The 26340-nt window shown below is 38.7% G+C and overlaps 1 protein-coding gene across 1 annotated transcript in view; it reads right to left on the reverse strand.

Moving 5' to 3' along the window:
- The window catches only part of zfhx3b (zinc finger homeobox 3b), a 280084-nt gene that overhangs the window by 230952 nt on the left and 22792 nt on the right, over positions 1-26340 (reverse strand). The window contains exon 2 of the mRNA XM_089119634.1: positions 21312-21364. The gene's annotated coding sequence lies outside the window, so the exon portion shown is untranslated. The remainder of the gene's footprint in view (positions 1-21311; positions 21365-26340) is intronic.

Below are 26340 nucleotides of genomic sequence, written 5' to 3' on the forward strand. Positions count from 1 at the left end.
CATATAAAGGCCTGTTTACGTGTGTTTTAGCCAGGAAGGCTCTATAGAAATACGAAATCCGAAGTTAAACTGAGCGTGCGTTCAGAATGAACGCGTTCACAGTAACGTTCATCAGGCAGTAATATAGTACGTTCAGTTCACATTCGCTATCGTTCAGGCACAATACTGACCACTTCTGTTATTGATTACTATCAGGATGTGAAGAGAGTTTCAACCAGAATCACAAAAAGTGTTTACGGAAAAAATGCCTACCCTATACCTTCAAATATTGACAGTTGATTTCTAGTTCCCTGAAAAACTGTCTGTCGCCACTTGACTTATTGAATCAAGCCATATTAGCAGGTAAACGTCAGAAAGATTAGTGTGCATTAAGAAGCTGGCAACAGCTACTGGCAATGCATTATATTGTGTGTGTGTGTGTGTGTGTGTGTGTTGGGGAAACTGCTCTAATTGGACCTGTTTACGGCATTGGCACACAGAGAGTTCTGGGTTTAGGTCTCGAGTGGGCGGGAGGAGGCGAACACTCTAAATGCACTGGATCACGAGCAAGTCACTGATTGCAATTTCTTCCTCTCTTTCCTTTCCCTTTTCTTTCTTCCCTTCTGATCATCCTGGTTCAGTAGTCTCACAGGAGCACATCTATCTAACGGTAATGTGAGAGTCAAGCCGAACTACATAACAAGCTAACTTGTCCAAAAGTCCTCATTACACAAACATTACATAACAAAATGCAAGCCATCAATGGTTAGATGCTTTAAAAAAACGGAAGGTTAATTCTTCAATCTATAATGAGTCGCTCAGGAAGTCTGAATTGGGTTTATTTCAGCAAGTATGAGGATATACAGAGAACAGCCATAAATAACAGTTATTACATTTTTTTGAAAAGAAAACCTTCAGTGTAATTGGCAAAATCTTTTAGTGCATTTTTAAAGTTTTCTTATTGATATTTAGATATACACTCACACACACAAAACTGTGAGCATAATTATGCTAAATGTGAACAGTTTCAAAAATGTTCCACAAACGATTTAGAAAATGTCCGCATTCACAAAATGTTCTTAAATGCAGTGCTATGTGTTCAAACGCATCAGATCCACCGACAGAATCCGCAGATATCTCCAGAACTACCAAAACTACACACTCGCACTCACCATCAATGACTAAGGAAATACAAGCATGCTCTCGAAAGAAGGCAGTTTCTGTACAACATATTTGTAAAGGCATTTATTTATTTATTTTTTTCTGTAAAACATTAACACTTAAACACATACCTTAGGGTATGGAAGCTTGTTTCCGCCACTGAATTTAAAAAATAAATAAATAAATAATTGAGACTTTTTATCTCACAATTGCGAGATATGAAGTCAGAATTGTGAGAAATAAAGTCGCAATTGCGAGATATTAAGCCGCAATTCTGAGAAATAAAGTCACAATTGCGAGAAATAAAGTCGTAATTCTGAGAAATAGTCACAATTGTGAGAAAAAACAGAATTGAGACTTTTTATCTCACAATTCTGACTTTTTTTCTCACAATTGCAAGTTTACATCTCGCAATTCTGACTTTACAACACATAATTGCGACTTTATATCTTGAAATTCTGACATCTTTTCTCAGAATTGTGAAATATAAACTCGCAAATGCGAGTTAAGACAATTCTAAGGGAAAAAGACACATAATTCACAATTCTTACTCAACACGCAATTTCGACTTTATATCTCACAATTCTGACTTAATATCTCGCAATTCTGACTATATATCACGCAATTCTGACTTCTCACGATTCTGAATTTACTTCTCGCAATTCTGACTTTATATCTCGCAATTCTGACTTCTCGCAATTCTGAATTTATAAAACACAATTCTGACTTTATTTCTCACCATTCTGACTTTATATCTCGCAATTCTGACTTTATATCTTGCAATTCTGACTTTATATCTCGCAATTCTGACTTTACTTCTCACAATTCTGACTTTATATCTCACAATTCTGACTTTACTGTATATCTCGCAATTCTGACTTTATATATCACAATTCTGACTTTATATCTCGCAATTCTGACTTTATAACACGCAATTCTGACTTTATAACAGGCAATGGCGACTTTATATCTCGCAATTCTGACTTTATATCTCACAATTCTGACTTTATAACACGCAATTGCGACTTTATATCATGCAATTCTGACTTTCCATCTCGCAATTCTGACTTTTTTTTTCTGAATTCTGACTTTACGTCTCGCAATACTGACTTTTCGAGATGTAAACTCGCAATTGTGAGAAAAAAAGTCAGAATTGTGAGATAAAAAGTCGCAATTACCTTTTTTATTTTCCATTCTGTGGCGGAAACAAGCTTCCATATTATGTTTTCCATATTATTCCATATGTTTTACAGTCAGACATAAACCTTTTTAGTATTCCTCAATCTACTCATTATTAACAATATGACATGAAAGAAAAGTCTATAGGGTCGCTAGTGACCAGAGGTATGTAAGAGTGTAAGTATATTTGTTTTCTGCACAACAATCATTTAATTTCTGATGACTTGAAGTTCAATTCACCTTTACTCCTGACGGTAGCAATGTTTAATATACATCAATGATGTGATGTTTCACTCATTATTATCTGTTTCACTCATTATTATCGCATGCATTTAAAAAAAAAAAAGTAGTATCATCAGCAAAGCTTGAAATGGCTCAACAAAAGGTTAAGGCTGGTGATGTGAGCTATGGGTGTGAATGCTGAGTGACGTCGCTACCCTAGATGACCTTTCTACCTGCAACCCAAACGTCTAACCATCACCACCGTCCTCCATGTGCCGGAGGCCCGTGGTGAATCGACACTGGGGCCGGCGCCCAGAGACTCATCCATAATTCCTGATGAGCGTAATGCCATCTCCACTTCATAATTATGTGCTATTCCTTCACCTCCAGCTCAGCCAATGAGACCAGGAGTCGCACACTGCGCTAATGAGCTGTTTCGGCGTTCAGGGTGGGTATGGACTGCAAAAATGAGCGAAACGAGTTGGACTTTTAGAAAAATGGGAGATAAAACGGAGGTACTAGTAAAAAAAAAAAAAAAATGGAATAAATATCCGGCAGCATTCTTCATGGCGGCCATTTTCCCAACACTATTATTAGTCATTTTTTTGATTCCGTTCTGGCAGCGGGCCACACACACAGGCTCATAACAAAGTGGCGACCTAATGTGTCGTGAAGCGGTTCAAGAGGTGGACGGCAGAGGCCAGGCGGAAGAGCCGCTCTCTGTAAAGACCTGACACAACAGAGAAAAAGAGGGCCATTAAAATCAGACTCCCTAATAAATGCAGCGCCACTAAAAAATAATGGTCGGCTTGTCATGAGGGTCAGTCTCGTTTGCGAGCTCCGCGCAACCTTATTCTCCGCGTTAATTTTCCGTTCCCTCCACGGATACAAGGGGTAAATAACAATATCCTGCTTCTCATCTGTAAATGATCAATTAGCACAGACACTTTTTGTTTTAAATGTCCCATCTTTTATTGCTATTGAAATGTCAGAGTCTTATTTAGCTGTGAGATGAATAATAAATAAGGCGTAATTACGGTCCTAAACGAGCTGCATGGGCCAGTCTCTCTCTCTCTCTCTCTCCCTAATTAGATCTTGTAATTAGTTTTTCTGATAGATCAGGGAGGTCTGAGGGGCCCTAGTAAGTGCGTGAGGGGTGAGACAACTTTGTACAGCCCCCCGTGTGCTGTTCATTAATGCCATAGCTGTGGGTGAAGCTCTTTTATGACCCCCTCCTCCCCTTCCCGCAAAGACACGACCAACCAGAGCTCATTTATAGCCTCAAATATGATTTTAGCTACTAATGGTGACAAGTGAATTGCTTTTTGCAAGACTAGCTATGCAAAAATACACAGTAAAAAAGAGTTTTAGAAGTTGTAAATAATGAAGATTACTGAAATACGATTTAACAGACGTAGTTACACGTTACTACACGATACTTACTATAGTAATAACAGTAAATTATGCATAATTACGATTAACTAATCCTAAACAAGACCCTAACCGTAAGTGGTAACACTTTATTTTACAGTGTTACATGCAATTAACCCTCAACCAAACCAAACCCTCATCCTAATCCTAACACAAAAGTAAGTACGTGTAGTTAATTATTATTACTCGGTACTTAAATTTATAATTACACTGTAATAGGGGAGCGCGGGGCACAACCTAACGCGGGGTTAAATGCAACACAGACATTTTATGTCGTCTGTTACTCAGGGTCACGCAGGTTGTGTTTACGCTATTTTTCTCTCGTCTCCTGTGAATTTGCGGAAAGTTTTGATACTATTTCGTGAAAATACTGGACAAAGAGTGTTTTGACATGTGATTCGAATGCCAACATAAAATTGCAAATTTTTTTAAAAAAATTTAAAATTTCATAAAATTTAAAATTTTGCAATGCAGGAATACATTACAATTCCAAATATATATATATATATACCAAAGAATTTACATCAGTCCTTTATTTATAATCAAATAAATGCAGCCTTGGAGAGCTTAAGAGTCTTCTTCCAAAACTTTTGACCGGTAGTTGTTTAGTTTTGTGAACTAAAAATAGCAGGAAAATGATTTGAAAAAAAGTTATTTAGCTGTATTTTGGGGAAACTTCACCAAACCACATTTCCCATCATTCTCTGTGCCAGAAAAACAAAAACCTGTCCCTCCATTTTTTTCTGTATTAACACTAAAAAGCTTCCCTCTTTTTCCCTTTTCAAAGATAATATTTTTATATAATAATATGTTGGTCAATTTGGACACTTTGGTAAATTGTCACAGACCCAGTTAATATTAAAAGTACCTCGACAGCAGCAAAGGTGTTTTGCATTACAACATGAACACGGTAAGTACACTAATAACTATCTTATTTTTTGACAAGTACATAGCATTTAAAGACACCTAAAATAAAGTGGGACCGTTGTCATTTTTTTAAGAATATATATTATTATATTTATAGATGCATTATATTTTTCAGTATGCACTTCCAATGTATTTACAGTGTACTTACCCACAAAAGTATCGAGATATATAAGGTAACAACATGGGTTAATAAAGTGCTACCATTATTATATTATTGCATCTAAAGTGTCTTGTCTTTGTCCAGAAATGATAAAGAAAAGGACTAAATTAGGACTGACTAAAATTATGGATGGAGAAATGTAAGCAGGAACTTTCTATGAGGACTTGAATGCAAAATGAATAGTTTGCGTTGAGGGCTTCAAAAAGCTAAAATATAAGTAATAGTAAAAGTGACGAGTGCATTTGGAAGAACTCTCAACAAGCCGATAGTTGAAGAGAAATTAAGCGCATGGTTGTAGGAAACAGAAACAAACAGGACACACATTGAGATGCATGAAGGAATTATTAGGCAGACAAAGAAATAGAAAGGTAAAAAGACAATTAACTTGAGAGCCCCAGGTCAACAGCACTAACTAAACGTGTCCTGCTGTGGGAAATAAAACAGCGAGACGCACGGCGGTGGCGGTGGCTTTATACGGATCTGGTCTGGGCTGGTAAAAATGTCTGCCCAGTTCTAATTATAGAAAGCCTTACACACTTCAAGAAGACACACACATATACACACATACAACCCCCCCCCCCCCAACACCTTTCCCCCTTTCTCTCTCTCTCTCTCTCTCTCTCTCTTTGCACCTCTCTGTTGGCCAGGCTACACTAGACATCTCTCCCTAATCAGCAGGCTCGCCGCACAGACCCGTTGCCATAGTAATATGCTGGCTGGTCGACATGGCAACCGCTCTGAGGTCCACTATTAAAATGATGAGAGAGGGAGCGAGAGAGACTGTCCAAGATAGCGCAGGGGCATAGAAATATGAGCGAAGAAGGGAAAAACGAGGGAGGGAACAGAGGACCGCCATTGCGTCCGCACATCCCGATACAACGTGTCGAAACAATGCCATTAAGCTAATGCATGACGTCAGTGGATTTACAGCGAGCACATATAAATTCATACACATGAGACATGCCTGTGCACTCTCCTCTTAATCTAGAGAAAGGGATCGTAAACTAATATAGCGTTTTATTTCGCTGCTTAGGTCATTATTGCCTGTATACTTCAGACACACCTGTAGTGTGAATTAATATTTATGAAATATAAAGCGTTTTTTTATGGACTGCAGGACCATTATCATTATAAGCCGCCATATGTGGGTGATCAAAATGACGTGAGGGTTGCCGGTCTCAAAGTCACCATCAAAATCATTAAATCAGACATAGAGAAATAGCTAAGGAAAGAATGAAGTTAGGGTTTAATAAGGTCTTAAATTATTATTTTTAAACTTGAAATGAGATTTTTTTAAATCATATGTTTATATAAATACACATAAATATATTTTTCTAGTTATAAAATTTTGAATTTACAATTTTGTGTTTCAAGTATTTATTTTTTTACTATTGCAATACTTAATATCAAGCTGTGTGTATAAAATAAGCATCTATTGTGTCATTTTATTTATATTTAGACACTTAAAGGGTTAGTTCCCCGCCAAATAAAAAAAATAAAATAAAGCTAACTGAAACTTTGATGCTTCTAAAGGTTCATAATGGGATCGTAAAACTAAACCATATGAATTGAGTGGTTTAGTCCAAATTTTCTGAAGAGACTCGACTAACTAGAACTAGAACGCTTGTCATATTTCCCGAAAAGTGTATAAGTTTCATATTTTATGAGAAATTTGGTTGATTTTGAATTTTTACACACACCCCAAACATAAAACAGATTCAAAAAAAGTTTTTTGGTAAAAAGAAAAAAAGTCAATTTCAACAGATCATGAGGGTATTGGTCTGACTTCCTCTTTTTCCATCTCTTTGTTTATCTGTCTCTGTCCCTCTGCATCCTGTCTTATCTTCCTCACCCTCTTCTATATCCCGGTTCCACTCATTCACTTTCTCTATCTCTTCCTCATAAAAGTCATGTCACAATGAGTGGATGCCAGTCGGGCTTCAAACACACTCGGGCAGTTTGTGTCAGCGCACGTGACATTCCAGACAGGGTCTGTCTCATTGAGCCGGGTTTTATGAACGATGTCTCATTGATGTCCCTCTGTCCTCTCACATTACCACACTAGCGCACCATTCACTGACAATTACAATGAGTTTAAACAGAGTAAGAAAGTGCGTCATTCTCTTAATGCAATTATAGGATGTGTACGCACAGAAAACACACACACAAACACGTATTTGTGTGCTGCAGGGTAAAAGAGCAAGTGGAAAATGTTAATTTATCATGGGCCCAATGTGACACTGGAACAAAAGTTAAGTTCATCAAGACAGCCCATGTGTAGAAATACAGTATTTGGACACTTCACGTAAAATGAAATAATAATGTTTTATGTAAAAAGACTCAATTCATAATTCATAAGGAAATTGCAATTTTGATATATGTCTAGCAATCTAGCACATAGGGGTATAGCCGAACAAAAAGAAGTTCCTCCAGGGTGTGACTTTGTACATGAAAACCTTTTCACCTCACTAAGCCTCCTTCACAAGATGGTATTGGATGTCTTGGAAAGAATTATGTCAATAGGTCTAATTCAATAATTTATATGTATCTCAACAATGGTGACAATGGTGTTTCCCACCATTTTGAGTATAAAACCTGATATTTCACTAACTAAACCAATATAAAATCAGAAATGGCATAATGTTTGAGTGTTCGGGAGGTCCCAAGGAATAAAATGCCAGTTAATGCCAGGTGTAAACAGGGCCAAGATGTGCATCAGGTTGTGCATGTATCAAGCATTGCACTGGAGCATGACTACCGGGGCATAGTTCACGTAAAACAGGTATGCACATGCATGAAAACGTGAGCATACCCATTCAGTCAACTGCCGCGCGCACACATAAGTGTATGTGAGCTCAGAGTGATATCTTTTGTTCGACGTGGGGCCCCATAATTAGTATTGATCAGCCCATTATGGTGTATTAGCCTCCAATTGGATTTCCCTAAGTTTAAAGTCAAGTTCATTGGCTGGCAAGTGACAGCAGTTTAAGTGAGACATCGAGCACCCCACCAGGCCGTAGAACAATGGAGAACTGTTCCAGACAAGAGCCGTCAAGCCACGGGCAAACCATTACACTACAGAGAACAGAGCGGATCACGCTAACAATAGCCTCAAATACTAAATTCCATCTATTTCCCTGATAGATGGTAAACTGATCTGAGAATAAACCATTAATGCTTCTGAAGAATGTATCAAAGTCAGGAATAAATGAAATAGGAAGAGGAGACGGGAAAAGACAGAATGTATCCGCCACTGTGTAAGCGTTTCACACGCCTTCTGTTCTCCGTCAGCGGCCCTCTGTCGAAATGAGATTTGACGTTCTCCAGCTCCATCTGCACTGCCTCGGTGCGGCAAACCGCTGCCTCGCAGACCCCCGTTCGGAAGGGGATCGTGTTTGTACAGATTCAATTAGAAAGTGCAAACAAAGGAAGCCTTTGACAGACTGCCATAAAACAAAAGCTTAGGAAGGCCCGAGAAAGCATCCTATTCATTAACGCCCTCGAGTATTTAATAACTCGCCCGGCTCTGCTTCGCAAAGATGGATATACAGATCGGGACAGATAAGGGAGGCGAGAGAGCAGGCAGACACGGGCTGTTGATTACACTCTGCTGCCTGGTCACATGACCACTCCACCACGACTATAAGGAATTACTGTATTCGCTGGTATAGCTGGTCCCCGCGGAGTAATGGAGGAACAAACTAAAGACAATGACAGGGTCCCCTCCGGTGCGCACAACCCACCCCAATTAGGCCCCAGCTGGGCCTTTCTATCCAACCAGGCCTTGCTAAGCCTGCCACACTCCCAATTAAAGGGGGCCCAATTTGTCCTCACAACTCGCCACCCTACAGTGTCCTCCACCCCTGCGCCCAGGTATCGGTCTTCATTTAGAGCGTGGTGCTCAGCATTAAATGGAAATCAATGGTGTAAGTTTAGCAAAGAGTTAATTACTGCTGGGCCTCCGATTGATCCGGGCCCCGAGTGTTGGCAGCAGAGAGGGGCCATTTGTCTCATTCATCTCCCATTAAAAATGAGACTATAGGAGGAGGAAGAGATGGAGGGGGATAGTGGGAATAGTGCATTTGATAGTATAATCATGGCAGCGCGAATGACTTCTATTTCTATATCACAAAAGTTTGCAGATATATTCCTAACACAAAGAAATCGGAGAAATTGCCGTTTCCAGGTTGCTCTAATAGGGGTGCTCGAAATATAATAGCAGTGAAGGGTGAACTTTTATCTCACTGACTCAATACTAGTCCTGTCAAATTCACCATAATGGCTTTTATTGCAGGAAATGGTGCCAGTTTTAGTAAACAAATGCCTACTGCAAAAAGAGAACAGAAAATGTTACTCATAAATTGGATGTACATATCTAGAATAGCAACTATGAAATAGGTATTCTGTATAGGTGCTCTCTATTTCCAGTGTTTAATGACTTTTCAATAAATGGACGGACAAATTCTATGAATATTCAGGACTTCAGCACATCCTGTTTTCACAAAGACGTAGAGCGAAAGTGCATATTTATTTATACGAGCAGGTCTGAAATGCACACCATAATGCATTACAGCAACTGGCCTGCTTTCCTTGTGAGTTTTGTGAATGTTCCCCGTTTTGCAGCATCCTTCCAATTAAAAACGTCCTTGAGCTGCTGCTCCACGGCCTTTGGCTGATTGCTGAGTAGAGTCCGAGCGGTGCATGCAATCAGCGCCACGAGGAGCAAGACACTGAGTGAAAAAGGTGCACATACACTAGTCCTGTAAAACAGGGATCTTTGAGTGCGCGCACGCTCAGGTTTGGGGGTTGGGGCTGGACTCCTGTTCTGCAATTACAGCCCATCCTGCGTGGGCCCCTTCAGTCCAACACTTAAGGGTTGCTGTGATTCCTGACAGAGAAGGTTATTAGTTTTTATTGAAGGAAATAGGTGCTGGGCGGCTTGAAATGGTGCAGTAATGTGAGGGGGGATGGAGGGGGCACTCCTGACCCTGCTCTCCCTTGGGTCCTATAGAGTCGGCTGAACGTCGGACACGTTGAGCCCATCACGCCATTCGCGATTCTTCTCCGGCGCCCCCCCCCCCCCCATTCCTTGGGGTCAGAGTACCTCTCCATGGCCTTGAACGCAACCTAACCGACCCTTCCACCACCACTCTCTTCATTCCTGGAAACCTTTTGGCTTTGACATTTTCAGCTTCCGTCAGCCCCTCATTACGTCTCAGCCCTGTCACTGTATTAATCAATACGTCTACGTTCATTAATTAGCCCTTCTTACAGAGAATCAGAAAACTCTTCCTTTTAAACACTCTTGGCCATTTTGAAAGTGACTCTTTATCTTACCACTGGGGGAGGCAGTGTTGTGCAGGACAGGGTAACTTTCATTCATGCACCATCAAAATGTGGCAATGTTTGGAATATTAATGTTTTTGAAGTGGCCATAGCCTCAATATTTTAAACTGTATGTATATAATATAAATTTTTACGAAGGATATTTTTAAGTCCTTAGCCCCACCCCTAAACACTCCTCAACAACAACAACAAAAATGTCATGTTTCTTGAAGCGGTAAATGCTTGAATGAGTGTGACCAAGTCTTGGAATATGGGCATTTTTAAAATACTTTTATGATTTACTAAAGCTGTCAGCCATGGGAAATCTATATAATAAGCTATATACAATCAGATTAAAAAGCAATTATTTCTATTATATGGATTGTGGATGCATTGACTGCACATTTGTGTGTTTCTTTCCATGTTCATCTGGGCTAGAAAATAACTAATTATATTAAAGACACTGGCCTCTACATCACTTAAAGGAGTAGTTGACTTTAAAAAAAAAAAAAATCTTTTGCTGATAATTTACTCACCCCCATGTCATCCAAGATGTCCATGTCTTTCTTTCTTTAGTCGACAAGAAATTAAGGTTTTTGATGAAAACATTACAGCATTTTTCTCCATATAATGGACTTCAGTGGGAACCAAACGGTTCAAGGTCCGAAAGACACTTTCAGTACAAACTGCAAACTGTTCAAAGGCTTTAAACGGTTCCAGACGACGAATAAGGGTCTTATCAAGCGAAACGAAGCTCAAATGCTCGCCTATCTCTGTTCTGCGTGACTCTCCTGTTCGAACTCGTTCATGAAAATGAACGAATCTTTTTTCCGAGTCAATTCGTTCGTTTCGTTCGTTGAATGAACCAAATGACTCGGAAAAAGATTTGTTCATTTTGATGAACGAGTTCGAACAGGTGAGTCACAAACGTGCGTCACAGAACAGAGCAAGGCGAGCATTTGAGCTTATAAAACTTAAACTTTGTTATTTATTTATCTAATCAACTACTTTTGTTTGTAACTTGTAAAATAGCTACCCTATAAATTAACTATTTAAAAAGGTAGCTACATCATACGGTAGTTTGACTATTTTGGCTCTGTAGCTTGTCGATCAACAAACTAAATTTACATTTATATATTTAGCAGACACTTTTATCCAAAGTGACTTACAAATGAGCAACATGACAAACGATTTTTTTCCACAATATTCATAATAAACGAAACCAGGCTTGGTAAAAATAAAACTAGATACTTCACAAATTTCAAGCTTCTTCCCCTAACACATGCAGAGTAAAAACGGGTCCAGAAACACAAGCTTTTTTCCCCCCAAAAGCAGCCGGACTGCGTGTTTGCCTTGCACCCTGTAATGACCATTCCTCTATGTGTCCTCACGTGTGTGTGTGTGCGTAAAACAGACCAAAAGGGGACGTAGAAGGCCATATTTGCGTTTGCACAGCCGTCGGTGGTGTGTGTACACTGTGGTGTGTGACGTTAGTTCAGCATGTGTAAGCTATGATGTGTCTATCCTGCTGATGAAGTGAAGTGTACACGTCTATGTCCAGAGAACACGTCAATGTGGCAGCCATCTTGTATCCATCTTGTTGCCTTTCTGATACAGAAGATCAAGTAAGTGTGAGTGATCAAACACTACATGTGCATGCTAAATGTGTGTATGTGGGTGTTGCCTGCTGTGCTCATTAGTATTCTAGGCAGGTACCTCTGCCACTGACTCTCTGCTCAACCAATAATAATGGCCTGTTGGGAGTCTGATGGCCACAAGGCTTTCTCATGTACACACACACATACACGTATGCATCCAAACTATAATTTACAAACCAGTGATTTACACAGCCTCTATAGACAATGAATGGTGTATAATGAAAAATCGTTTCTAAGGTTATATAGTTACTAAACACTAACATTTTTGACCACTTGTGAGATGTATTGTGAGAGCCAGTGTTGGGGGTAAAGCATTACAAGTAACGCAAGTAATCGGATTACTTATTCAAGTAACTGGTGAAGTAACATTACTTTTAAATTTACAAGAAAATATCTCAGTTACTTTTTCAAATACACAACACAAGTTCCTTTGTTTTCCCATGTATTGGCTGACAGCTCTCCTGTCCCCATGTTGAGAGAAATCAGAAGGTGTTGTGTTGCGCTGTGTGAACTTGATGGTTATTGTGGTTCTAGACTAAATGTGAGCATGTTCTCATCTCACTTGCACAAAAATAGATTTAGTATTCAACAAAATTTAATAAAAACTGACCTTCAATTAACCAATTCACGCATACTAACTGGCCAAAATGCCTTTAGATGGGGTGGTGATGGCGCAGTGGATAAGACACATGTCTTTGGTGTGAGAGAACTGGGTTCGAATCCACTGTGAGACACCAATGTGTCCCTGAGCAAAACACTTAAAGGATTAGTTCACTTTTCAAAAAACTTTTGCTGATAATTTACTCACCCCCATGTCATCCAAGATGTCCATGTCTTTCTTTCTTCAGTCGAAAAGAAATTAAGGTTTTTAATGAAAACGTTCCAGGATTTTTCTACATATAATGGACTTCCAAAAGTTCCAAAAGAAACTTTCAGTACAAACTGCAAACTTGTTCAAAGGGCTTTAAACGATTCCAGACGATAAATAATTGTCTTATCAAGCGAAACGATCGCTCATCTTTTTTAAAAAATAACAAAGGTTCAGTTTTATAAGATCAAACGCTCGCCTTGCTCTGTTCTGTGATGCACGTTCGTGACTCTCCTGTTCGAACTCGTTCAACAAAATGAACAAATCTTTTTTTCCGAATCAACTCGTTCGTTTATTTCGCCGAATGAACCAAATGACTCGGAAAAAAGATTTGTTCATTTTGATGAACGAGTTCGAACAGGAGTGCGTTACAGAACAGAGCAAGGCGAGCGTTTGAGCTTATAAAACTTAAACTTTGCTATTTTTTAAAAAAAATGAGCGATCGTTTCGCTCGATTCGCTTATTCATCGTCTGGAAACGTTTAAAGCCATTTGAACAGTTTGCACTGAAACTATCTTTTGGACCTTGAACCGTTTGGTTCCCACTGAAGTCCATTATATGGAGAAAAATCCTGGAATGTTTTCATCAAAAACCTTAATTTCTTTTCGACTGAAGAAAGAAAGACATGGACATCTTGGATGACATGGGGGCGAGTAAATTATCAGCAAAAGTTTTTTTCAAAAGTGAACTACTCCTTTAACCCCTGTTGCTCCAGAGGCGTGCGACCTCTGACATATAAAGCAATTGTGAGTCGCTTTGGATAAAATAAAATGTAAATGTAAATGTAGATAAACATCACATTTGTGTTCCTTTTTTTTATGCTGAAGAATGTTGAACTCCTTTCTGTTGATTCTCCCATAGACAGTAAAAGAATTAGACACAGCGACCCCCATTGATTTCAACTGAGAAGACTGAAGCCCGATTATTGCTCTTCCCGCCTGATGTCTGAGCTTGACAACAGTCTGACAGTTGTAAATCTTCTAGTAGCTGTGCCAAGACAAATCTGAATCACCTAATTCCTCAAAAACGTTGTTGAAATATTTTTTCCCGTTGCTTTTATGGACTATATATGGGCTTCTCCCTTGACTGGTTATGTCATGCAAACTTCAAACTTCAAACTATGGGTAATAGAGTTTGAGGCTATTAACCATAGTATATAATGCAACCATGTGTATTTATTAATTGATAATAAACGCCTGAAATCACTTTGTGTGCAAAAGAATACTGCCACTAGTTCAGTGAGAAACTGAATTATAGATGCGTTTTTGAATTTATGCAAAAATGCAGGTAGAGACATATTTTTCCAATATGACCATTAGGGCTGGGTATTGAGACAAATTTCACAATTCGATTTCGATTCACAAGCTTTCGATTCGATTTCGATTACGATTCGATTCAATATCGATTATTTTGGATATCAGTTACAATAAACGGCAAATTTTCTAAAGGGAATCAAATCTCTTAACTAATGCTGTAAACTATGGGAGTCTAGTTGTAGCCTATAGGCTTCATTAGCCTAATAGGAAGGTAATAATTAACGGTTTTGTAGCTATACAAACACTTGAATCACACTTTTATTTATTTTTATAGTAAGATTATATGAAATATAAACATTTAAATGGTGGCTGTCATAAAAACTTGCCAGATTTATTCAAATATGCATTAAATATTGAAGAACATTAAGATTATAATGCATATGTAATATGGTGTATATATTTAGCAAAATGCTCCTCTCTGGAGTAACTTTTTTTCTAGCTGACTAACGAGTTTATGTGTGTTTTCTGAGGTAAATATGACGATACATGACATTGATTACAAGCTGTTTAACTGACGTCTTTTTGAAATGCTGATTGAGCGAATCAATGTGACATGATACGGATTTTGATAAGTTGTACTCTATCTTTTAACTCACTTTCATTCATGTTTATTTCGCGCTGTAACTGGTATTATTTACCCAGAAGAAAGATCACTGCTGCTTCTCTGTATCAGAGCGATCTCACGCCACAGCGCCAAAACGCTATTTATGTTTTTGAATTTCTAAAGAAAATGGACGTAATTTGAAAATTGAAACTTTGTTTCATATTAATAGTAACAAAGGACAAAGATTATTGCGATTTTTTGGAAGCGTGCAGCCGCGATACAATGTCCCATTCGTTCAAATAAAACAGGATGACTAATCGATTCTTGAGATTTAAGAACCGATATCGGTTCGTAAAAATGAGAATCGGTTAATATCGAGAAATCGATATTTATTACCCAGCCCTAAAGACCATGTTTTGAAAGTCTCCGGCAACACGATTTTCTCTCAATCGTACATTTTATAATTAGAAAATTAATTTCTAAATCAGTTTGTTGGATACCAAAAACATGAAATAAAACCAGTGGACAAAAACAATAGATAATAGATGCAATTTTGGCATTTTGGGGTGGTACATTTTCCTCGATACCTCTTGGGACCCAATTTGATCAATTTATTCATCCTACGGAGTTATTGAGTAAGCAATTAAACAAGAGGGTTGGCTCCTTTTCGCTCTCCGCTGAAGTTGCCGCAGTCATTCGGACTGTTTAATTGCCCTTTCCACAAACGACGCAAGTGAACCGCTGCCCCTCTTAGCTGATGGGCAGGAAGTGAAGAGAGGAGAAAATGAATGTCACTACACCGCTTGTAAATTAAAACAAGGCCGACAACAGGCTCCAACTTAACCAAGGAGAAGATTGGCCTGTGTCTGGAGTATAACTACTCATTTAGAATCCCTGCCCACCCCAAAAACCTTATTAGTGTGTGGTGTGCTGTACTAAGTGAGTGTGTTATTAAAACTCTGAAGTACTTCTTCCTAAAACCAGCTCCAAATACAGAAAGAAGGGGCCAAACGCAACAAAACTTGCACAAAATGTCTGTAGCTTTATCTCCATGAGCTCAGTCTTTGTCTTTATGCTCTCTCTCTCTCTCTCTCTCTTTTTGACCGCAGGCTAAGTGAGTGCCGGGCCGGGCCGAGCCGGGCTCCCTCAGTGGCGGCTAATGTTCCTGACCCAGCACTCCCTGAGCCACCTCCAGCCCTCCAGGCCTTTGAAGGGCCGGCCCGCTCTAAGGTCTCCTGACGGCTGGTGAGGAAATTTGCAGGAACAACTGGAAGAGGCCTGTGTTTATTCAGCTCCCTTTAATGAGGAGAGAGAGGGATTATCACTGGCCTGGATCTCCCCTGGAACGAGAAGTGGGGGGAAAAAACAAAACCGAAAAAAAGGAAAAGGAAAGAGAATACGACCGCTCCACATGCTGTTCTACCTCTGACCACTCCAGCAGATTTGAGACACAAGTGAGGGAGAGAGGGAAAGAGAGGAGGGGGGAAAGGAGAGAAGGGCCTGCTGTGCCTGTGTATTTCTAGGCTGCTTTCACATCCAGATGTTCCTATTGCAACGCCAGTAGGGAGGAGAGAGAAGGTATTAGGATATGGTTTGGGTTGAAGAAGGTAACACCTGGCTCTGCCACAAGCATGAGTGGCCCTCATGGTGCTGTTTATCACATGGTGCTATCTGAAGGGAAACGGGGGCTTCCTGAGGCAGTTATACTGGCTGTAATGTGTTATTATTGCAGTGTTTTACACATAGTTTTATTGTGATTGTAACTGAAGCAAAGAATGGTGTAAGTTGGCGTAAAGATCCGTCACGTGAAGTGCTAGTCTCACAGACCAAAATTATTTCTTCATGTGTGAGGATTAAGTTAAGCGCAATGCATCAGAGATTATGGAAAACGTTCACACCTCAGGGTTACGTACAATTCAAAACTGTCTCTTTCAGTACACACACACCTCTGGGAGTTGATTAGGAAATGAATTGGAATGAGTAGGAATTTTGCGGATTTGTTACTCAAAGAAATTTAACGTAATGCATTACGGTAAATACAGTAAATGCATTCTGGTAAATTAAGTATTCTTACAAATATATAAAAATTATTACTAATGTATCAGTATATCTGTCTAGAAAACAAATTCATATCTATCTATTTATGTTTCTAAGTATGTATCTATCTGTGTATCTATTTATGTTTCTATGTATCTATCTATGCATCTATCTTTGTATCTATCTATCTATCTATCTATCTATCTATCTATCTATCTATCTATCTATCTATCTATCTATCTATCTATCTATCTATCTATCTATCTATCTATCTATCTATCTATCTATCCATCCATCCATCCATCCATCCATCCATCCATCCATCCATCCATCCATCCATCCATCCATCCATCCATCCATCCATCTACACTCTAAAAATTGCTGGGTTGTTTTACTGTAACCCAACTTTGGGTCAAATATGGACCAGCCATTGGGTTAATTTTTTAATTACATTTTTAACCCAACATTTGGGTTTGTCCATATATTTTACCCAAAGTTGGGTTAAAACAACCCAGCATTTTTAGAGTGTATCTATGTATGTATCTATCTATCTATCTATCTATCTATCTATCTATCTATCTATCTATCTATCTATCTATCTATCTATCTATCTATCTATCTATCTATCTATCTATCTATCTATCTATCTACAGTCTAAAAATTGCTGGGTTGTTTTACTGTAACCCAACTTCGGGTCAAATATTACCCAGCCATTGGGTTAATTTTTTTAATTACGTTTTTAACCCAACATTTGGGTTTGTCCATATTTTACCCAAAGTTGGGTTAAAACAACCCATCATTTTTAGAGTGTATCTATGTATGTATCTCTGTATCTATCTATGCATCTATCTATCTATCTATCTATCTATCTATCTATCTATCTATCTATCTATCTATCTATCTATCTATCTATCTATCTATCTATCTATCTATCTATCTATAGTCTAAAAATTGCTGGGTTGTTTTACTGTAACCCAACTTTGGGTCAAATATAAGCCAGCCATTGGGTTAATTTTTTTAATTACGTTTTTAACCCAACATTTGGGTTTATATTTTACCCAAAGTTGGGTTAAAACAACCCAGCATTTTTAGAGTGTATCTATGTATCTATGTATCTATGTATCTATCTATCTATGTATCTATCTATCTATGTATCTATCTATCTATGTATCTATCTATCTATCTATCTATCTATCTATCTATCTATCTATCTATCTATCTATCTATCTATCTATCTATCTATCTATCTATCTATCTATCTATCTATCTATCTATCTATCTATCTATCTATCTATCTATCTATCTATCTATCTATCTATCTATTGTCTTAAAGGCACATGTGATTTTTGGATAAAAATGTCCCAAAACCGAACAATGTTATATATTTTGTTGATTTGTGTACTTACATTATCCCAAATGTTTCTAAGGATGTTTTAATCCAGAGAAATAAGCAGTTTTAAACATGACACGGACCGTGTCTGTGCGTCGCCTATCAATGACATCATACCCGTGTTACCCTCGATTTCGGGATATTTTTTGTATAAACCGTGAAAACGTGTAGAAACCACGTAACGTTAATAAATCTTTAATACATTACCAGTCATCCATGAATATGATTTCTGCTCAAGTTCTGTTTGTAGAGGTAAAGACAACAACTCCCATGATTCTGGGAAATCAAGGTGTCATGAAGCTGCGCGTTTGTTTTGACTAAACGACCTCTAGTGGCGAAAAATTACAGTGTGCCTTTAATACAATTTTATCAATCAAATTAGGTTTTTTTTCTTTTCTTTTTTACAAATTAAGCCATTATTTTGACACAGACATAAAAAATGTGAGAAGAATGAGTTAAAAATGCTATGCAATGACCAAAAGCTGCACAATGAAAAACATCTCCATCACCCCACCCCATAATCACTCGACTCATCTGTTGCGTATTGAATGCACATCTCTAGTAGATTTAGTTGCTGACAGACAAGCTGACCGAGCTCTCTTAAACAGTGAGACAGACTGCACCAGTGGATCAATAGCAGTGTCTATTGTCCACTCATTGAGGAGGGCATTAGGACTGTTCATGCTGTATCATGCATCCTTCACTGATGCAGGTCAGAGGTCAGGAGCTCTAACCCTACAACACACAGCTTACACATGAGTCCAACTCGATCGCCAGAGGCTGTAGCTCTGAGCTTTGCTGAGCAACTGCCCCTTCCTCCACTCCAGAGTGGAAGTGCAAACAACCCACCGCTTCATAATCCACACGACAAGATCAGCCTCAGACATGCAGGACGACCTTTGGCCTTTGACCTCCATCCAGTGTCTCCAAGTTCAAGGCTAGGCTGGGGTGAGATACAGATTGTCTAGAATAAGAACTTGTAGAGCAGCCATATGGCTAGCAAAGACCCACAGACCAACATCGGTTTACAAATGAAGAGACTGTTAGCCTGTGTGTGTGTGTGTGTGTATGTCGTATGCAGGAAAACATGTTGCCAAAACACTTTCCTTCTCCATCTGGCTCCCCTTTGAGAGCACAGGCCTGTTGGTTTACAAGTCTACCACTTCAGAGCCATAAAACTGCACTCGAGTAGATTAATAAATTTAAAAAAATAATAATAATAGAATGCCTCTTCATTGGTGTTGATTAGCAAAACCACATAATGTCGATATCCAATTATGTGAGATTGCCTCAACATCTGTTTTTTACACCGAAAGTGTCTTTAAAATTCTCATAAAAGAGAGGCTGATATTTATGTGGTAATTACTTGCTTGCATTTAAAACAGTGGGGCTTCAATATAAAGTATTAAAAAGCAGCACTCCTTTTAGTATCATACGTCTTAAAGGCAAAATAGTTTTTGTTTTTTTTAAGCAAAAGAGTGAAGAGCTTTTCTACGGAAGCGTATTGCATTTAGTTGAAGAAAAAATGAATTGATGAGTTACGAGATAATTTTTCATGGAAAAAAAGTTTTTTCTCTGTTTTTCTGAATTGACGAGTTAATTATCTCACAATTGCGAGATCATTTTTCATGGGAAAAAAGTTTTTGCTCTGTTTTTCTGATTTGACGAGTTAATTATCTCACATTTACAAGATATCTTTTCATGGAAAAACAGGTTTTGCTCTGTTTTTCTGAATTTTTCATGAGAAAAAAAGTTTTTGCTCTGTTTTTCTGAATTGACGACTTAATTATCTCACAATTACGAGATAATTTGTCATGGAAAAACAGGTTTTGCTCTGTTTTTCTGAATTTTTCATGGGGAAAAAGTTTTTGCTCTGTTTTTCTGATTTGACGAGTTAATTATCTCACAATCACGAGATAATTTTTCATGGAAAAACAGGTTTTGCTCTGTTTTTCTGAATTAATGAGTTAATTATTTCACAATTACGAGATAATTTTAGATGGAAAAAGTTTTTGCTCTATTTTTCTGAATTAATGAGTTAATTATCTCACAATTACGAGATCATTTTAGATAGAAAAAAGTTTTTGCTCTATTTTTCTGATTTGAAGAGTTGATTATCTCACAATTACGAGATACTTTTTCATGGAATAACAGGTCTTGCTCTGTTTTTTCTGAATTAACGAGTTAATTATCTCACAATTACGAGATCATTTTTCATGGGAAAAAAGTTTTTGCTCTGTTTTTCTGAATTGACGAGTTAATTATCTCACAATTACGAGATAATTTTTCATGGAAAAACAGGTTTTGCTCTGTTTTTCTGAATTAATGAGTTAATTATCTCAGAATTATGAGATCATTTTTCATGGAAAAGTTTTTGTTTTGTTTTTCCGAATTGACGAGTTTTTGATATTAGCAAGTCATTTATTCAGAAAAACGGATAAAAAAAATGTTTCCATGAAAAATCATCTTGTAATTTTGAGATAATGAACTCGTTAAAAACAGGGCAAAAAACTTTTTTCCCCAGAAAAAATAGACTTAAAAAAAGTACAGACTGTACTTTTCCACCTTATTTAAACAAAATAAATCCTTCCTAAAACCATTCCAAAAAGTTTGGTAATTATTTTTAAGGAAGCACACATGCTAATTGCACATTTAAAATAGTAAATGAATGCATTAATTACGTGTTACTACAACCGTTTGTGCTCTAAAGCCAAATCTATTTGCCATTTCATGCAAAGCACAGATAATCAATGCATAAATGTATCTTGTTTCCTTTACTTGCTTGAAACGATATGACATTTTGTCATGCAGTGGCGTTCCATTTTTTACCCATAATTCTCAGTGAGTGACAGAGGCCAGGAATAGCACATGGCAAACGACTTCAGTGTGAGAGATCAATATTGTAGTGAGCTCTTTTAGATATACTGTCACATCTAAACCTGCACAAACATCTCTGCCACACTGATAATTCACTCCCCCAGCTAAACGCACCACGACCGCTGTGGAAAAGAGACGGAAAATTTGCCCACGAGGTAGGTTACAGATGCCACGTTCGGAAATTACACATAGTGTGACGACAAACTTATTTTAATGATTGTGTGCGCCCAGACTCACCAACAGTCGATGAAGAGCAGCTGCAAAATCCCTTTCCTCGTTTCCTCACCGACCTAAAAAGGACACACAAAGAAATAATCATAATCAAACAGCCTTCAATCAAATCTGAAATTCAATTTTCCTCATCCACTTCAATCAGCCGTCTCAGAGAAAACACCAAGGTCTCTAATCTGCAAGCTGACTGATCAACATTCTTACTCGAATACTTTCTGACTGGTCCCAATCATTTCTGGCACCAAGGCCGTACTTAACACCATATAAAATGAATAAACCTTTTAATGGACAAGCCCATGGAAAAGACAAAACCATGTCCAAGACAATAGGAGGCATATTGTACCAATACATTTTATATTTATATATATTGTACCAGGCATATTTGGACACAAAGACGAACACCCTGATATTTCACAACGCATCTCTTGGAGATCAGCCTTTATTGTGCTCTTTATATTAAAACAATACATACAAACGCACAGAAAAATTATATTGCAAAGTGTACAGATAATATGCACATTCATTTTGTTGCTCTCGCGTGTTGCTTTAAAGCCTTGAAGAATGTATCGACTGGGTTGACACAGTTACTTTACAATGAATTGTGGGAAAACATACAGAAAATTCATCCACATACCACCAGTCTAATAATCCTTTTTATCGCATCTGAATGGAAATATTGAACATTGTGAGACTTTAAGAAAAGAAAAGCAACATAGTATGACACATATTTTAGTGCATTATCTTTACGTGAGGCTAGATTTTCCAAGAAGCTTTGGGGCAAAGTGCTAATTACTGGCTCTTTTTAATAAGAGGGCACAGTCTCACACACACATACACACATCCAGACACACCAACAGATTTATGGTGCCCCGTGGAGGCAGTAGCGAGGACCCCTGCCTCCAAAGGCCCACCACAGCCGAGTGAGATATAGTGAGGTATTGATCCCAATGCCACTTCATTTCGCAATAACTATTACACAATATTCGCTTGCCCGCTCCTGGCCACTGATTTATACTGCCCTGTTATTTGCATTAGCAGTAAGTGTTTTTCTATACCGCTGCTATGGAAGGTCTTCTCAACAGATGAAGAAACACACCCACAATTCATCAACGCATGTTGTGTGCACACGCAAACTCAGGCGTACACCTTTCACTCGGTCTAACATGCATCTCTCCAGTTCAGGTCTGGAGCACAGTTACATTTTTAATCGCATGGATCCAGTTATTATAGTTCACTAAAACTAAAATCGTTAAAAAAAAAACATTTCTGTTACTTGAAATTAAATAAACGTTGACTAGCCTTTTTTCAGTTAGCTGGCACGGAAACATTTCATTTTCGCTTAAAACTGAAATAAAATAAAAAACATTTAAACGACTAAATATACAACAACATGACCAACTTAAACCAACTAAAATGAAAGCCATTTTAAAGGGATAGCACCAAATTAAAATTCTGACATTAATTACTCGCCATCATGTCGTTCCAAACCTGTGAGACTTTCGTTCATCTTCGGAACATGAATGAAGATATTTTTGATGAAATCTGAAATCTTTCTGTCCCTCCATTGACAGCTACGCAACTACCACTTTAGTGTTTCAAAACGTTTATAAAGAGATCATAAAACTAATCTATATGAATCAAACTGTTCAGTCTACATTTTTTTCGAAGACACGATCGCTTTAAATGATGAACAGATTAAATCAGTCTTGTATTTAAATATTTACATTGATCAGCGAACATACTGTAAACAGAAGCTCAACCGAACCAGCTTGACGCACAAGAACAAACCTCATTGGTTCTCGCTGAAGCTCAAACGTGCTGCGTAACACGAGAATGAACCTCATTGGTTCTCGCTGAAGTTCAAACGTGCTGCGTAACACGAGAACAAACCTCATTGGTTCTCGCAGAAGCTCAAACGTGCTGTGTAACCAGCCTGTTCTCATCCTTTAACGTCATATAGAACGCTATATGCAAAAACGGCGCAATACTACGCACATGGCACCCTTTATCGTTAACCCTTTCACGCGTACGATCACACCGGTGTGATTAGAACGTTTAGTGCACACGTCAGCAACTGCTAAATTCAAACTTGCTCTCGCGCGTTGGCTGGCGCTCAGCCAGAGACAGACGCACTCAGTGCTGTCATATATCACAACTATTGAGAGTTTTCAACCACATAATGTTTATTTTAGGTTTCAGACATTTAAATACACATATGTACTAGCAAAACAATGATTTTGAGTTTGTAAAATACATACAGATGTCTATGGAAGCGGCAATAATAATCCTTTCAATTATAATAAGACGACACATTTTATTCATATCAGATACACATTGTGTAAGTAGCTTAACATTTGATCCTATTCTTCTCCCAGTTCACCAGCCACTTACTATCATGTATTTCGTGAGAAGTGGATGAATTGACGTTATAAATCCAACAGATCCGATTCTCTGAACTGAAAACGAAACTAAAATGGCGCCGCCCGTTGTGCATACAGCTCAACTAACGCGATCGTTATAAAGATGTCTAAACAACAAAACCCATACACTTGCACATATTTGACAATCGGAATATCAGTGTTTCATGATATAGCTAATACATTTTTGAATATTTTTAATAAAAAAGGAAAAATTACATAAAAGCAGATCATCATTCATTCCGCGCTTTGTTCTGGTTGTGCTGTGTCACGTGACAAGCAATGACGCGTCACCATGGAAACATTAAAGTGGCAAGTTCTAAATAACGGTCGCCTTGAAAAACTCACGCTGGGGGGTCAGTTAGAATATTTTAAACTTACGTGTGAAAGGGTTAATATAACACGCGAACCCAAGACGTCTTAAATCCTTTAGCGTGAATATGACTTGCAGACCCTACCCCACACCTAAACTTAGCCCTCACAGCACGTGTTATATTAACGATAACGGGTGCCATGTGCGTAGTATAGCGCCGTTTTTGCATGTAGCGTTCTATATGACGTTAAAGGATGAGAATGCGTTGGCGTAACACGAGAATGAACCTCATTGGTTCTCGCTGAAGTTCAAACGTGCTGCGTAACACGAGAATGAACCTCATTGGTTCTCGCACATCAAGCGAACATGCTTGAGCTTCCGATTACCACAACTGATGTGTGAGTTGATGAATGTTTATATGCGAACAAAAACCTCAATCTGTTCATAATATAAAGCGATCGATTCGCTACAAAAAATTTTGACTAGTTGCGTAGCTGTAAAAATCTCAGATTTCCTCATAAAGATATTAAATTGTAGCCTGACTTCATCATACTCATATTCAAGAAAGAATATGAGTCTGAAACCGCTCTATTAGGCTTTGATTATGAGGCGTGTCGTAACCGAACCAGGAAAAAAAAAACCTCTGCACTCAATTGGATAGTCGGTAGACCTACCAACCAATCAGAGCAACCCATAAGTCAACTCCTTTGCATAGCGCAGTTTTCAAATACGGAACGTAGCCTACTTTATTTATTTTAGAAGTTAAATAACGAGTGTTACTTCTTTTACTTACTTCTCCATGAGTGCCACCAAAGGAGAAACCACAACGACCACAGGCTTTTCATTACGTCCCATCTTCTTAACGACCGTCAGAGCCAGCTGATAAGTTACACTTTTGCCGAATCATGTAGGAAGGACGCCAAAAATATCTTTCCGATCGACAAATGCCCTGATTGCAGTTCTGTGTTTGTCTATTAAAATGAATGCGTTTTTTTTTACAGAAGACGCGACAGCGGGATCTCAATTCTCCAGCTGCAGTCATCTTTGACAAGCACACTTTGATGACGTGAGGATTACGTTACTGAAGACCACCTGTCAATCATCGTATAAACCCCGCCCTGGCAATTTGATTGGCCCGATGATTTCTGAACCGATCATAATTACTCCTCAATGGAACCAGACCGAACTTCCCAAATAATGTTGTGGGCGGAGTTCGGGCTGGCATCCAGGCTAATTAAATTGTGTTCTGAAGATGAAAATCTTACGGGTTTGCAACGACACGAGGGTGAGTAATTAATAACAGAATTTTCATTTTTGGGTGAGCTATCCCTTTAAGATCACATGACCAACTTATTCTATCTCAATAACTTCCCATTATTGGTCACTTTAGCTTGAAAATGAATTGTGGCTGACTATGAGTAGCACACTTCTACGATGCCAACTTGGTTTTGCGTGATGTTGTGTCCAGGCTACTAATTGTCAGTATAAAGTCTAACATGACTGCCATATCAGCCGGCACAACATAAATATTTAAATTAGACTGAATGCGCTGGCTGTTGTAAAGTGCTCGATTCATCAGTAATAGGTCAGTATCAGTGGTTTGTGATGCATGTAATCATTGGCTAGTGCCTGCAAGCAGCTCACAGTGCCAGGCCTAAGTCAGCAGACCACCTAGCGTCGGGGGTGCGTATATTCAAGCCGAACGCGTGGCGAGCTACGAAAAGGGAGGGGCGGGTAGGCGCCACGTGCCGAGCTGAAATTCTCATACACGTCCCCTCTGGAGGCGGCTGAGCTATGCCCGCCCGGTTTGCCCACTCCACCACACTAAACAAAAGCACTAAGCAGCCTTAATTGCTACTTGGCTGTTTTGCATCTGGAGGGTGTCAACTCGGCGGTGATATGTAAATCAGCAGCCCCGCCTCCTGCTCCCCCACCCACTGCCTGGGCATAATAAGCTCTTTATCTGCATACGAGGGCGGGCAAACAAGCAGGCTGGCTGCCAAGTTTGCAGGGCTGGTGAGTGTGGCAATGCGGAAAAAGACACTTGTTGCCATAACGCCAGCCTGTTATGCCAAGTAGAGCGGCACGCGGGCAGATGGCTGGGCTCCGCTGGCAAGCAGACAATCAGACGCTGCCACTTTAATACCAGCAGGAGAGAAAAGGCACGTGGTGCTCTGGTCCAACCTGACACACATTCACTTCATTCATGAATAGAGCCCATTCATATGCACAGCGTAGGCTAATTTTATGCTAATGTGGCCATGGGGAGGAGAAAACAGAGTTAAGTGGGTGTTTGTATGTAACG

Source organism: Pimephales promelas, chromosome 1 (assembly GCF_988280905.1).
Source record: "Pimephales promelas chromosome 1, fPimPro1.hap1.1, whole genome shotgun sequence".
Taxonomy (NCBI): domain Eukaryota; kingdom Metazoa; phylum Chordata; class Actinopteri; order Cypriniformes; family Leuciscidae; genus Pimephales; species Pimephales promelas.